The sequence below is a fragment of the Puma concolor genome, chromosome C2, assembly GCF_028749965.1.
Source record: "Puma concolor isolate L17-30 chromosome C2, mPumCon1.1.hap2, whole genome shotgun sequence".
Lineage (NCBI taxonomy): Eukaryota > Metazoa > Chordata > Mammalia > Carnivora > Felidae > Puma > Puma concolor.
In genome coordinates this window covers 66,240,099-66,255,570 of record NC_141675.1, presented here as the reverse complement: position 1 = coordinate 66,255,570, position 15,472 = coordinate 66,240,099, and the positions used below count along the sequence as shown (strand labels likewise).

General features: G+C 35.7%; 1 protein-coding gene across 4 annotated transcripts in view; it reads left to right on the top strand.

Moving 5' to 3' along the window:
• Positions 1-767: 767 nt before the first annotated feature.
• The window catches only part of SPATA16 (spermatogenesis associated 16), a 249,675-nt gene continuing 234,970 nt past the window's right edge, over positions 768-15,472 (top strand). For all 4 annotated transcript variants that reach the window (XM_086674733.1, XM_086674732.1, XM_025913870.2 and 1 more), the window contains exon 1: positions 768-916. The gene's annotated coding sequence lies outside the window, so the exon portion shown is untranslated. The remainder of the gene's footprint in view (positions 917-15,472) is intronic.

Here is a 15,472-nt window from a genome sequence, read left to right as displayed (position 1 = left end):
AACAGTTTTTAGCAGAGTGATGCAGTCCTTAGAGGTACATAGGTTTTTTTCAAATGTGTTAATAATATTCTTCCTAAATGTAGAGAAGATAGATACATGGCTGTTCTCCTTAATACATACAATCAGGGTTTGAACTCCTACATATGTATATTTTAGAGTAAAAATACTGTTCTTTAAAAAAGATGTCTGGGCCACCTGGGTGGCTGTCAGTTAAGCAACCAACTTTGGCTCAGGTCATGATCTCACAGCTCACGAGTTTGAGTCCCGCTCTGGGCTCTGTGCTGACAGCTCAGAGCCTGGAGCCTGCTTCAGATTGTGTTTCCCTCTCTCTCTGCCCCTCCCCCCCCCCCACACTCACTCTCTCTCTCTCTCTCTCTCAAATATAAATAAACATTAAAACAATTTTTTTAATGTACAAAACTTTATAAAGTTTATTTATGTATATGATACCTGCATATTTATGTGTTAGAGGCCGAGAAGAGGCACGATCTATTTATTTCTATCTATTCTTAGCAAAAAGACCACAAAGATACACAGTAAGTGTTCTTAGTGTTTCTCTTTAGAATACAGGTAATTTTTACATTATGTACACATTTTGGAATTTTACAAATTATTCTTGTATCCAGAAGCAAAAATACAAACTTTTTTTTTTTTCAAGGTAAAAAAAATCGCGCCTTGTTCAGAAATGTCACGGAGAAGCCTGCCAGGTCTCGCGGGTGGAGCACCTTGGGGAGGGGCGGGGCGGAGTCGCGCGGAACGTGACGTTTCAAACCTGCGCGCCCCCCGCGAGCGCACAGACCGGCGTGGTCTCAGATAGGGACGTTTGGACTCTGGCCTGTGCAGATGCAGCAGCTGGGAGTCCAGAGCTCCGCCCCGCCTCCGCTGGGTTGACCCACAGCTCAATAGGTAGGAAGAAGTTCAAGTGCGCTCAATTAAAACTTTTCACTTTTACTGGCTGGGTGGGAAGGAAGGGTGGTGACCTTCAGGGGAAAGCACAAGTAAATTGTGGAAACCCAGGGCTTCTGGTCTTCCTTCGCACCGAAGAACAAGGAACGTTGCTTGTAGATAACCCTAATAAATAGCCGAGGAATCATTTTTATGCAGGCAGTTGAAAGGTAGGGAGTTCCAAAGTGTTTCCCTATCCAGTTCACTGACCCGCGGTATCTCATTCCCACTTGGATGAGAAAGGGAAAGCTAGGATCATATTTGGTTTCTGAGTAATAGATTTTTTTGTTGTTTTGTTTTATCCTAATTTGTATTTCTCAATGAAGTGTATATTTTGAGGACATCTACCTGCAATCACGTGAAAGATGATGACTATTTCACAGTACAGAGTGGTTTTTTTGTTTGTTTTTTTTTTTTTAATGATTTTTTTTTTCAACGTTTATTTATTTTTGGGACAGAGAGAGACAGAGCATGAACGGGCGAGGGGCAGAGAGAGAGGGAGACACAGAATCGGAAACAGGCTCCAGGCTCTGAGCCATCAGCCCAGAGCCCGACGCGGGGCTCGAACTCACGGACCGCGAGATCGCGACCTGGCTGAAGTCGGACGCTCAACCGACTGCGCCACCCAGGCGCCCCTGTTTGTTTTTTAATCATTTGCAGTAAGAGATGTTTGTTGTCTCCTTAACTCATGATGTGACCGTGGACTGAAGATATTGAATGCTACTGAGTAGTAGGCTAGGAGATAATCTGAGCTCTTTTTCTCAGACACAGACCATTGTCTTCCATCCATGTATTCTTTTTTTTTTTTTTTTAATTTTTTTTTCAACGTTTATTTATTTTTGGGACAGAGAGAGACAGAGCATGAACGGGGGAGGGTCAGAGAGAGAGAGGGAGACACAGAATCGGAAACAGGCTCCAGGCTCTGAGCCATCAGCCCAGAGCCCGACGCGGGGCTCGAACTCACGGACCGCGAGATCGTGACCTGGCTGAAGTCGGACGCTTAACCGACTGCGCCACCCAGGCGCCCCGATTCCATCCATGTATTCTAACATGCCTGGCATAAAATGTGTTGTTCCATGTATGAGTGAGTGAATCATTGAATCTGTGAATGAACGTCTTTCACAAGGAGCCTACCGTGCAAAGGTGGTTCAGCATGAGCAATGAAAAATAGCTGTCAACCTTGCTTAAACTTTCACATTCCTTGGGGTGCCTGGGTGCTTTGTTGGTTGAGCGTCTGAATCTTGATTTTGGCCAGGGTCATGATTCCAGGGTAGTGGGATCAAGCCCCATGCGGAGCCTGGCGTCACACCTCCCCTCCCTGACCTGGGTGTGGAGCCCACTTGAGATTCTTTCTCTCCTTCTGCCCCTTCTCCCCTGCTGTGCTCTCTCTAAAATAAAAAATAAATAAAGTAAAATTTCACATTCCTTGTTTATGAAGTATTTATAGGTATCAGGAAGGATCTCTGTTTTTAAAACACCAGCTAAGTGTTTGCCATTTTCAGTAAGCCACTAGTTTGAAATAAATGCATGAAAATTTATTTGTATTGATAATTTAACATTTTATGATTAAATTTAGTGTGCTAATAATGTTATTATGCACACCAAAGGGCTTTGGATCTTTCACATTTCACCAGTTAGACCTTGGATGCCATTCAGGTGCTCTTTTAAATATTATTGCAGGCTGGATGTACTGCTTTCCTCCAAATGGAAAAATTAATTTGATTAGGACCCAATAATAATATTTTACAGGGTTATGTTTTCGTTTTTGTTTTTTCATGTGTGGCAAGAGCTCAAATATCTTTATAAAGTGAAAGGTAAGAGAGAAGAGAAAAAGATTGTACTGGAAGGAAGAAATGGGCCAGAATCCTTCAAACTGCCTAACTCTATACACATTCTGTAGTTTTCTTCATTGGCCTGATTTGAATAAAGAATGGAATATTGATTCTGATGGGGAATAAAGGGACTCAGCTGAAGGCAAGATTATGTTGTGTAGTGTTTCACAGAAGTTTAAAACAGTTTTAAACCTCTTTTTCAAGTGCATAGAACCAACCTAAGTTGGTGAGTTGCCATGGTGTGCAACACAAGTGCATAATCAAGACAGAACTGAGATTTTTTTTGTTCCCAAAGTGGACTTTTCATTTAAGTACCTGTTCAACCCTGCTCAGTCTGTTACTCATCAGTGTTATTATAACCAAATGGCTAAAACTTCCAGTCTGGTCAGTTTTAAAGATATCTCCAAAGAGAAAGAATTTTAAAAGACACTCAGGAAAAACACCTTTTTATTTATTTATTTATTTATTTTTTTGCCACTGTTCAGAATGAACTGCTTGTAAAGAAACTGCCCTAAATGCATAAAGTTATTCATCTTCTGAACAGTGAAACTAGCACATTAGACATTGATTACAACTTAAAAGAAAACAACAAATGAACATGAATCCTAATCAGGAGATATAGAACCTTCAACTGATCTCTAGTCATAAACCCACAGTTTATTCCTTACTGCAGGAGAATATTTTCAAATTAAGACACGATGACTAAAACCACATCTCTCTACTAAAACCACATCTCTCTACTAAAACAACACTCTCTCTAGAATTTGACTGCAATTTCTGTCTTTATTTTTCTTTTATGTGACACATCAGTTGAAAATAGATAAATAGGTGCCCCAATAAAGGTAGGCTATGGTAACAAAAGCCATACAAACACCATATGCTCAAGGGTTTTTAAATCCTTTTATATCTGGGAGCCCAGAATATTGTCTCTTTACTCGGGTAAAATATATTGAATCATCTTCCTGGAAAGTAACATTCAAGTTATTACATTTTGCACCTATGAAGAGCCTTTTTGAATTTTTTCAGGGATGTTAATAAAATAAAATACTACAGCAGTCTAGCTTAAAGATCACTGAAGGAGAGACTATAACTTATCACAGCTCTGGCTAAATTTAAAAATATACATGATAAATGAGCATGATCCAGGTGTCCAATATAAAGAACATTTTCCTAATTATCCAATTTTTTAAAATTTCTGAGCAATAAGAGCAATAATAAAAATGGCAATAACAATATTATAATAGTTAACATTTATTGAGCACCTACTATTATCAGGTAACCTTCTTCTATTAATCTTCTCAACAACACATGAGGCAGATATTATCATTAACACCATTTTGTAAATGAGGAAACTGAGGACCCAATGGCCATGATTGTTATCAACATCAACATCATCCTAAATTATATGATGGGAAAAACTGCTGTAAAATAAACATGATAGCAAAGATTCAGCTTTACCTCTACTACTTTTTAGAAAGGCTTGGGCATAAATTTATTTACCACTGCATGATGTGGTATACACTTAGTATGAAATATCTTAGAGTCGTGTATTTGAACCACCAGTATTTCACAATTTTAGGCAATTTTGAAAGGTAATTGAACTGATTTGACACAGGATATGTATTAGAATGTGTCCCTTTAACCTTGATGAGTAGAAGCTGAAATCACATTGCAACCTAGAATTGCATGACAAGTAGAAAATTGATTTAAATAGAATAGTTCTAAGTAAATAGTTTTAAATGGTTTTTAAGTAGATCATTTTAAATAAAATGTTTCAGGGAGACATATTATAATTACTAACAGAAATAAAAATCACTAATAGAAATCAGAGCTTTTGATTTCAATTTCTTTTCACAGGTGAATTAGTTGTTCTATCTGGCTATTTAAGTTAAATAAAAGTTAAATCTTAATAAATAATAAAACATTGCTTATTAAATAATCTCATTGACACATTGCTATTTATTAAGGTAAATAAGATTTGTTTATTTAAGGTTTACTTAAATAAGTTGTGCATGTGCCTTTCAAGAGTAAACATTGATATATGGAACCAAAATTTAGAAACTAAGATTAAATTTCTTCAACAGAGGAAGGGAATTGTATATAACTCTGTTTGAGTTGGTGTTTTTTAAATGTGTTTGAAAATATGGACTTGAAAATGCTGGTCTTACTTTACTTTAGGCACCTTTAGTTGTTACTTATTAGGATGATAGCTCCACATGTTAGTTGAAAAGTTACTGGCACTCAACCTGGGCCTGTATTTCTTCGCTAGAATAACTTTCCTTAGGAAATTCCACATTGTGGGTGTTCATCTGATTTCACATGCATGAATGCTTCAATGCTTTCCCACTAGTTAGCACTTAAATTCCTATTAGCCAGCATAACTCAAGCAGAAGAATTCAATGATGTCTTTAAAGATCACCTAAGTTATAGCTTGAGAAGACATTGTATTGTCACCCCCTTCCAAAAAAAAGTGCATTTAAATTGTTAAAAATCAGCTCAATTTTGTTAACATGAAGGTGTAAGGAATAAAAACCATGACATAATAACTACTTCACATCCCTGTAGAGCAGACATTTGGAAACTTAAATTTTAATTGTAGGGGGAAAAAAGGGGATTGCAATAGCCCATGGCCTCCACAGTCAGCTCTCAGTATATTCCTAGGCTGAACATACCTAGTCTTTACTCTTGGAAGGTAAGGGTGTGTGTGTGTGTGTGTGTGTGTGTGTGTGTGTGTGTGTGTGTGTGTTTTGAGAGTCCACAGAATACTGCTCAGAGAAGGAGAATGCTAGAGGAAGGAACACATAGAAAGCATCTAAATCTCCTTAGGTACTAGGGGCAAGGCTTAATTAAAGATTCTCAAAAGTTCAGATCTCAGTTAATGTCCCCATATTTTATATTAACTAATGTAATTAACAGTGAAGGGAACATTATGTTAAACATGAGGGTCATTACCAGCCTAAGGGACAAGATTTTATATACATTAAAAATGATACTATTTATGAATTTAAACATTTCAACCTATATACAGAATCCCTTCAGATGTTGCCCATACATTCATTGACAAATTCCATAAATGTAGAAAAGTAGAGATAATCTGAAGTTCATAGAAGCTTTATCTTTTCATGCAGTTGCCATTTTCCCCCTTTTCTCCCAGAAATTCTATCTTCCATGGACCTTGTTACTTTGTTGTTACAGAATCTGTTCAACTACTACCCATGCTAACCTGGTCATCTGTCTTTGTTCTCATCTTCCAATGGCAGATGACTACCTCCGTTTTCCACTCATTTTTCCATCTCCCTAATTCTCAATTTTTTTTTTTTATTCTCTCAGATCTTTATTATCTATAATATGCTGTCAGGAATAGTGGGATAGAATTGGGGGTGGGGAGGAGAGAGCTATAATTTCAAAAAATCTCCCTTCTGTCCTCAGTATTGAGACATCCTTCTTCACACCTTTTCCTTAGGATTGAGTATTGACTGAAGTAAGGTTGGTCCTGAGGTCATTGATCTGGTCGTAAGGTCATCATACTTACCAATTAATATATCAAACAGTTGTAAGGAGATTGGTCATAAGTGAGGAAGCACAGAGGGATTTTTTTTCTTTCATCGTAACTAAACTTTAAAAAATTATGATAATGACAGCGAACAACTTCTGCTTATCCCATGCAGTTTGTGAAATTTCAAGCTGTCCTGGTCTGTCATTTTCTTAGTGTAAACCTTTTATTGATGTATAACATATTTAGTAAAGTACACAAATTGTAAATGTACAGTGTGATATGGATCAATAGATTGATGAATGGATGGATAGATAGATAATAAATGGTGATATCAGTAAGCCCAGGAACACCCTCCTGGCCCATTTCACTTACTACCCACCCTCTCAATAGTAACCACTTTTCTGACTTCTAACACCACAAATTAATTTTGACCCTTTTAAAAATAAATTATACAGCGTATATTCTTTTGTATCCCTCAACATTTTACTTGTGAGATTCTTTCATGTGATTGCTTGTATTTGTAGTTCATTTATTCTAGTGCCATATAATATTTTTTCATTATATAAATATTCTATGATTTATATCTCTTTTCTAGTGTTGATTGACGTTAGAATATTTTTAATGTTTTATTGCTATGGATAGTGCTACTGAGAACATTCTTGTCCATGTGTATTTTTTATCATAAGTATGCATTTGTGCCAGGCTTATGGGAGAAAAAAAATTTACCCAGACATAGGGTATAGGAGAAACTAGGTGCTGCCAGTTTTCCAAAGTGGTTGTACAAATTTGCATTCATATAAACTGTATGTAATAGTTCCAGTTACACAATATAATTTCCAACACTTGGTATTGTCTATCTTTTTTATTTAAAAAAAATTTTTTTTTTCAGCGTTTATTTATTTTTGGGACAGAGAGAGACAGAGCATGAACGGGGGAGGGGCAGAGAGAGGGAGACACAGAATCGGAAACAGGCTCCAGGCTCTGAGCCATCAGCCCAGAGCCTGACGCGGGGCTCGAACTTACGGACCGCGAGATCGTGACCTGGCTGAAGTCGGACGCTTAACCGACTGCGCCACCCAGGCGCCCCTATCTTTTTTATTTTAATCATTCTGGTGGATTTGTGGTTGCATCTAATCTGGGATTTCAATTTACATTCCTTGGATATTTAATGAAGTTGGCAACTTTTTAATAAGTTTATTAGTCATTTGGAAATCCTTGTTTGTGACACATCTACTAAAATTTTTGGTCCATTTCTCTACTGGATTTTCAGCCTTTTTCATGCTACATTTCATAAGTAATGTTATTACTTATAACCTACTCAAATTCATTAATTTTTGTGTCCTGCCTAAGATATTTTTGCTTACTCCAAAGTCATGAAAATATTTTATGTTTTTTTTTCTAAGAACTTGGCTTTTGTGTTTAGTTTTTCAATGTATTTGGAATTAATTTTTGTGTATTATGTAATGTAGGAGTCAAATTTATTTTTTCCCTTGGACTTAGCCAAGTACCATTAATTTAAAAGACCATAATTTTCCTCCTTTCATGGCAGGGTCACTCACCTCATAAATTAACTGGTCATTTATGTGTGGGTCTATTTCTGAGCTTTTTATTCTTTTCAAATGGTCTAATTATTTACGTTTGCATCAAAACCATCATGCTTTAATTATTGTAGCTTTGTAATAATTCTCAATTATTTGCTTAAATTCTCCAGCTTTGTTTTTCAGGTTTATCTTGGCTATTCTTATTTCCATATAAAATGTGAAGTTTGTTGTGGCTTGACTTACAATTAAGCTATGTTCAATTTTGGTAAAGGTTTCAGGTACATTTGTAAAAGAATGCACATTCTGATGTTCTTTGATGCAGGATTCTACATGTATCAATTAGGTCCAGTTCATTACTTGTGTTACTCAGAACTTCTGTGTCCTTAAAAGTTTTTTTTTCCTTTCCTTTTCTTTTTTCTTTTTCTTTTTTTTAGGATGAGGGGTTCTGAAAATCAGTCAGCTATTGGGAAAGTTCTGTTAAATTTTTTACTATGATTGGAGATGTGTTAATTTGTCCTCTTATTTTCTGTGAATTTTTTGCTTTATGTATTTTAAAGCCATGTTATTGACTGAATACAGATTTAGAATTATACTATACTAGTTATTATACTATACTAATTATACTAGTATAATTATTGTTTAAAATATCCTTCTATATCAGTTAAGCTACAGTCAGAAAACAGAAACTACATTAAACAGATTTACTACAAAGAATTGTTAACTGAATTAAAAAGTGACTAGCTACTAAAAAGAGCAGAAAGAGAACTCCAAGGATTATAGAGTTAGGGCCTGAAGCAAGCAGGCTACTCCTCTTAGAGCTGAAAGTAAGCAAAAAAGGAATGTGGAATCTTAGAGGAGGTTCTGCAAGGCTAAGATTCAAACCTCTGAGCAGAGGATGTACCTGCCCTTGGAACTCACTGCCCACAAATAGTAACTGAAATGAGACTCCCTTACCTGGCAACTGGAAGAAAAGTGAGGATGTGATGAGGAAACTTGCCAAAAAAGACCCCTTTTGTGAGGGCCACAACAGCAGAGATAAATGCTGCCTGGACTCTTACAAAATGCTGGCTTAGATCCACAAGCTACTGGTTGAAACAGAACACTAGAAGGAAAAGTCCTTTCTTTTCCTTGCAACTTTGCAGTGTTTCTCTAGTACCCTCTATTGGTGGCCAGCTGGAAAAAGAGAAATGCGGTATGCAGAATTCAGTTCTAGTAAAAATGGGTGAAGGATACTTTTGGAGTTGAAAGACAGTAAATAAATAACTACCACACCTTGTTTATGTCTAGTAATGCTCCTTACTATAAAGTCTACTTAGTCTGATAAGAGTTAGACCCATCACATTATCCTGGTTGATATTTGCATGCTGTGTCCTTGTGCATAGTTCTATTCTTAACCTTCCTATGTTCTTATATTTAGGGTATATCTATCATAAGCAGAATATAGCTGGGGTTCATATTTTTTCCAGTGTGATAACCTTGGACTCTTAATTAGAATGTTTAATATTTTTAAATCTGAAGTAATTGTTGGTACATGTTGGTTTCTATCTACCATATTGTTACCTGGTTTTTATTTGACCCTTTTTCTTTCATTTCTTGCCTTTATTTTTGGATGAATCAGAAATGTTTAGTTTTTTCTTAATTAATTTGTTAGTTATACATTCTTTTACTATTCTTCGACATTGGGCCCCCAAATTAGAATATGAACCCTTTACTTATTACAATCTAATGGAAATGATTTTTTACCAAATTCCTACTAATTTTAGAACACTAGAATTCTTTAATTCCATTTACTTTTTCTCATCTTTTGTATCATCATTGCCATTCTTTTAATTCTACATATATTTTAAACTTGGTTGAAACATTTCTGTTATTGTTTTATACAGTCAGTTGACAATAAATATTCATTTTTATGTGTATATGGCCATATATTTAATTCTGCAGTTATTCCTCATTCCTTACTGCAATTCTTCCTTGCTTCCTCTTCATTCTCACTCTGATCCTTCTGGGGTTCCGACTACACTTCTGTTAGATTTTTTCACTGTATTCCACATTTCTCTGAAGTTCCTTTATATTTTTCATTACTCCACTTTTCTGCTTAAATTCAGATATTTTCTACTGTTCCCTGAATTTACTAATCCCCTCTCTTCTGCATCTAAAAATCAGTTTGTGTAATCTATCTAATGACTTAATCTCAGAAAGTGTATTTCTCAGTTCTAGAATTTTTATTTGATCATTTTTTACAGATTTGAATACTCTAATAAAATTCCTTATTTTTCACCCCCTATTGTTTTGATATTCAAAAAATTAGAGTTATTTTAAATTCTTTAACTGACTCAATATCATGTTTATCTATGGGTGCATTTCTGTTGTCAACTTTTGGCTTCTTGGTTATGTTATCTTGGGGAGTCTGGAGAGCATACTTAATAATTTTTATTAAAGACTGTATATTATGTATAGAATATTATAGAGGATTCAGATGTATCTTCCTCTGTAATGAACTCATCCCTCTCTTCACTAGACAGATAACATGGAATTTCATCATAATTTAATCATAAACAGTTCCAGGTTGAGGCCGGGTTGCAACCCTGGAAAGAGTCTACCTCTGTCTCTGGTTCAAGGCCCTTCCTCCTGCAGGTCCCTGTCACAAGACTGCCAAAGTTTGCATTGGCTTGCAGTCTTTCCATGTAGGTCTTTAGCATTCTGCCTCATTAAGCCCTAGAAAATGGCATTTTTTGAGGTGGTAAACAACTCTGTGTGGTTTTTTTTTTTTTTTTTATCACCCAAGGGTGCTTCTTCCTCAGCTGTGATGCTGAGATTCTTAGTTCCCTCCCTATGCCCAAGTGGCAAATGCCCCTAGGATGAAAATGGCTGTATACTCTCTCCATTTCTCATTGCCTCCCCAGCGCCCTAGTACACTCAACAGATGATTTGGTATTTTATCCTGCTTTTCTGTTTTTTCTCAACAACTGTTCTGATCTGCTGCAAACTACTTTCCTTCACCCCTAGTAGCTGACATGTAACCACATAGTTTGAATGATATATTTTGGCAGATTCAGATTGAAAAAATTACTAATTTATAAAGTATGGCTTTGTGTTAAGTTTGATACACATCAAAACTTCTTTCTAAGCAGTTCTTTGACTTCATGGTTCTCTTTTTCTAAGATTAATTAGGAAAATACTAGTGGATAATTAATATACAATCAGTTTTCAAATATTTCTCAATTCCATAAACCTGTAAATCTTCATTAAGTGTAATTGAAACCTGATTGAACAAGTAAAAAAATGCATTTATAAACTATTTTGATATCTCCTCTGTCTTAATTCTAAAATTAATTTCTCCCTCAGACAAATGCATTTCTGCAAAAATAAGTATCATCACTTATACTAGAAAAAGATTAAGAAGAAATCTTCAAATAATAACACTAAAAAAATATAGAAGGAAGAAATTAAATTATTATTATTTTTCTTTACACACACACACATATATGTATCTATGTATATATATGTATCTATGTATATATATATATATATATATATACACACATATATATAATTTTTTATGAGAGGGTTAAGGGACAGTGTAGTGTGTATGGGAGAGGAGGCCCAGAGAGACCTCTTCACTCTCTTTATATTCCAGAGGAAATTAGAGGGAAACTGGCTATACTTCAAAATGAGGCTATGTGTTTCAAACCTGGGAATGGGTGAGAGGGGATCTATGCTTTGAGCGACCTGAGCCAGAGGCAGAGCGGTATTGGAGGGGGTGAAGGGAAGATGCGTGGTACTTACCAACTTGTATCTTTCACTGGGAAGGAAGGCAGCAGCCAACAGTAGTTCACAGGCTTATAAACTGGGTCTGCTGCCTTCAAGAAGGAGGCAAGGAAGTCAAATTAAATATAAAAAAATTATTTGTGCAACAATAACTTAAACAAATATATACAAGATCCAAAAATTTCTATTTGAAAGTACCTCATAATTACATCATCTTTAGTAAAATATCAAACTGAAAATCTTGAAAGAAATCAGATAAACCCTACTTTTGACTGGAACATTTATGTGAAATGTCTTGGCATGCATAGGTAGGTAGATAAATAGATATCTCTCTCTTCCTCTTCCTCTTTCTCTTCCCTATCAGGTTCTATGGTAAGTGAGATACAACATTATGCCATTGATTCTCAGGCAAATCACGTGAACAGTCTTATCCAACATTTTCTGAAGGGTTAGTTTCTTCAGTAAGAAAACAGAGTTAGGATTTGAACCCATATCTCTCTACGTCCAAAAAATGTGACCTGTCCTCTATGCTACTTTGATTCTTAAGCTTGGAACACCCTCCCAGGAAAGACATATAACAGCTCTTATCTCTGGCTTTCAAGCTTCTATGAAGCACAAGCCATTTGTTCATCTTTGTAATCCCCAAGGAATTAGCCCAGTATTTTCACTTAGTAGGAACCCAACAAGTGTCTGTTTACTAAATGGATGAATGATACCAATAATCCATCTTTATAAACTTCATTTGGGGAAGGGAAGGCCTTAAATGTTTCTTTAGCATCAACAGCTAATGCAGTCTCTGTCTTCCTGGCAGTCAGCTTCATCAGCGCCAACTCAGGGACCAATTGTACCTCAGCAAAATAAAACATATGAATGCGCTGGCCCAGGGCCAGCATGCTCACCGGACCATTGTGTCAGAATCCCCTGAAATAAGCTGACCATGAGCATGTTTAGGACACCTGTAAATAGCATTACCCACAAATACTTTTCTGGAAAAATTTGGTCTAGCATTTAACACTGCAAAAAAGTAGTTATCATAATAATATCTGAACCTTGTTGAACACTTTAAAATTTTATTTTATGGTTTGGCATGGTTTTTACCTATTTATCTATTTATTTATTTTACTAATACATTTAATTTCAAGTGGTAGGAGGGTAGAGTAGGAGACTCAGAATATAGTGCACATATAGTAACCATATTAAAGCTTTGGATCTCTTGTATTTCTACTATAGCCCTCCTCTGCTTATTAAATATGCAGATACCTATACATCACCCCAGACCTAGTGAGTCAAAATCTGTGGGGCCTGGAAACTAAGAGGCCTCAGGGGATTCTGATGCATACTAACATAGGATCTCCCACTGAATCATAAACTCTTTGAGAGTAGAGGTGATCTCTGGTTCAACATTGCATCCTGGTGCTGACACAGATCATGACAGAGAGTAGTTGCTTAGTCAATCATGAATGAATAATTGAATGAATTAATGAATTCTTAACAGGTGGATATTTTTAAATCACCACCATGTCAATCTACTCTTATCTTGATGCAATGAGTTTTTGCTTCCAACTAATGAAGATACTATGTTTTTAACAAATAAGTTTTGATTACATTTAATGTGGATGTGATGGAAACCTAGAACCAGACTCTGTTACCACCAAGTGGGGATGTGCCCTCTCTGCCCTTATCTCCAAAATGAAGGAATTAGAGTAGGTATGCCCTATGATTCCCTTCTGTTGCTAAAGATTTAGTTTTCTTATTTTTAAATGTCTTGAAATAAAGTAGTGCCTATTACTTAAATGTTTTTGTACACTTTTACTTAATCTGTATTTCTCAAAAACACAGATTTTACTTTTTTTTAAAAAAAACTACAAAATGAAGATATATGAAGTCAAGAAACAATAGAGTATTTCACAAAAATGCATGTTTTTATCAAATACTTTAGTGATGGTCAACCCTCCATCTAAGCAGTCTAGTAATACTATAAATTGAGAAGAGAAAATCACCATTTTGCAATCATCATAGTTAAGACTGGTCAGGCAAGAATCATCAGTGGATGCTAAACAGAGAGCGAAGTTTGATGAGGAGCAGAATAATTGCATGGTCTCAAAGTATCTCCCCAGAGACCGCTTTTAAGTTGCAACTGTTCCAGAAATCTAACATCTTGACCAAGTGATTAAAATTGACATTACCAAAGAAACACAAGTGGACATTGGGTGCCTCCAATGTGATACCTAGAAAAAGACACAATATCATTATGTAGCATTCTGACTGGGTATGCCTAACCTAAATCTAATCATGTAGAAATATTAGACAAACCCAAATTGAGGTAGATTCTAAAATAGCTGACTCACATTCTTCAAAAATGCCAATGCCATAGAAGACAAAGAAAGGCTGAGAAAGTGTTCCAGAGCAAAAGAAACTGAAGAGACATGACAGCTACATGCAATACATTATCTTAGGCTGAATCTTATACTGGGGGAAAAATACTAAAAGGACATTATCAAGACAACTGACAAAATTGGAATCAGGACAATAGTTTAGACAATAGTATTGTATCAGTGTTAAAGTCAATACATTTGATAAATATATTGTGTTACATAAGATAATTACTGATTTTAAGAAATGTGCACTGAATTAACAAGGGCTAATGAGGCATGATGTATACAACTTACAAATGATTCCAGAAGAATAACTAATAAATGTATATGTCTGTGTGTCTGATATTATTCTTAGAATTCTTGATATATTCTCTTATTCTTGATATTATTCTTATAACTTTTCCATAAATTTAAATTATTGCCAACAGAAAGTTGGTTTTTTTATTATTATTTTTCTTTTTTAATATACAGTTCCCACTTCTGGACAGATTTAACTTTAAAATATATTTGAGAACAATTAAGAAATTAAAAAAGGATAGATCAAAAAATAATAGGGGTGCCTGGCTGGCTCGGTCAGTTGAACGTCTGACTCTTGGTTTTAGCTCAGGTTATGATATCATGGTTCGTGGGCTCAAGTCCTGTGTCTGGCTCTGTGCTGACAGCGTAGAGCCTGCTTGGAATTCTCTCTCTCTCCCTCTCTCTGCACCTCCCCTGCTTACTCACTTTCTCTCTCTCTCAAAATAAATAAATAAATATTAAAAAATATGAAATCTTCATGGTTACTGTTCATTAATTTTGTGACTCTACAAACAAACACTGAGCTATCCAATATATGTTTTTTTCATTTGTAAATGGCAATTGTGATAACAATTCACTTTGTGTATTATGGTGGGAGGCAGTGGAGTGAGGTAGAAAGTACTGTGAGAACAGCAAGATATGGTTTATAAGTACTAATTTGCTGTATGATCATGAGCAGGTCATTTCACCTGCCCAAGAATCCATTTCTGCATCAACAAAATAAGATTAGATATGAGTATGTTGAAAGTCTCTCCTCCTACAATTCTGAGTTATAGTTTAAGAAACAAAATGTGAAAATCTAAGAATTAAGAACTTTATCAACAGAATTAAAGAGGTGACCAAAGTTAAAGGGAGAAAATTTCTTTACACATCTGTACAGTCTTGATCTCTTAAATAAATGGAAACTTGGAGCACTTCAATAAAAGAACAGAGCAATGTTTGCCAAGAAACAAAACAAAATTTGAACTTTCTCTAAGGGTATCCATGATTTTGACAGGCTGATTATATTTAGGTTTCAAAGAGAAATGTAGCCAGGGGTGCCTGGCAGGCTCAGTCTAAAGAGCATATGACTCTTGATCTGGGGTTGTGAGTTTTTGAGTCCCACATTAGGGGTAGAGATTACGAAAAAATAAGTAAACTTGAAAAAAATGTAGCCAAATATCTGTGAGGTACACTGAAACATTACTTCCCCTACCTCCAACAGCAAATGAATTATTG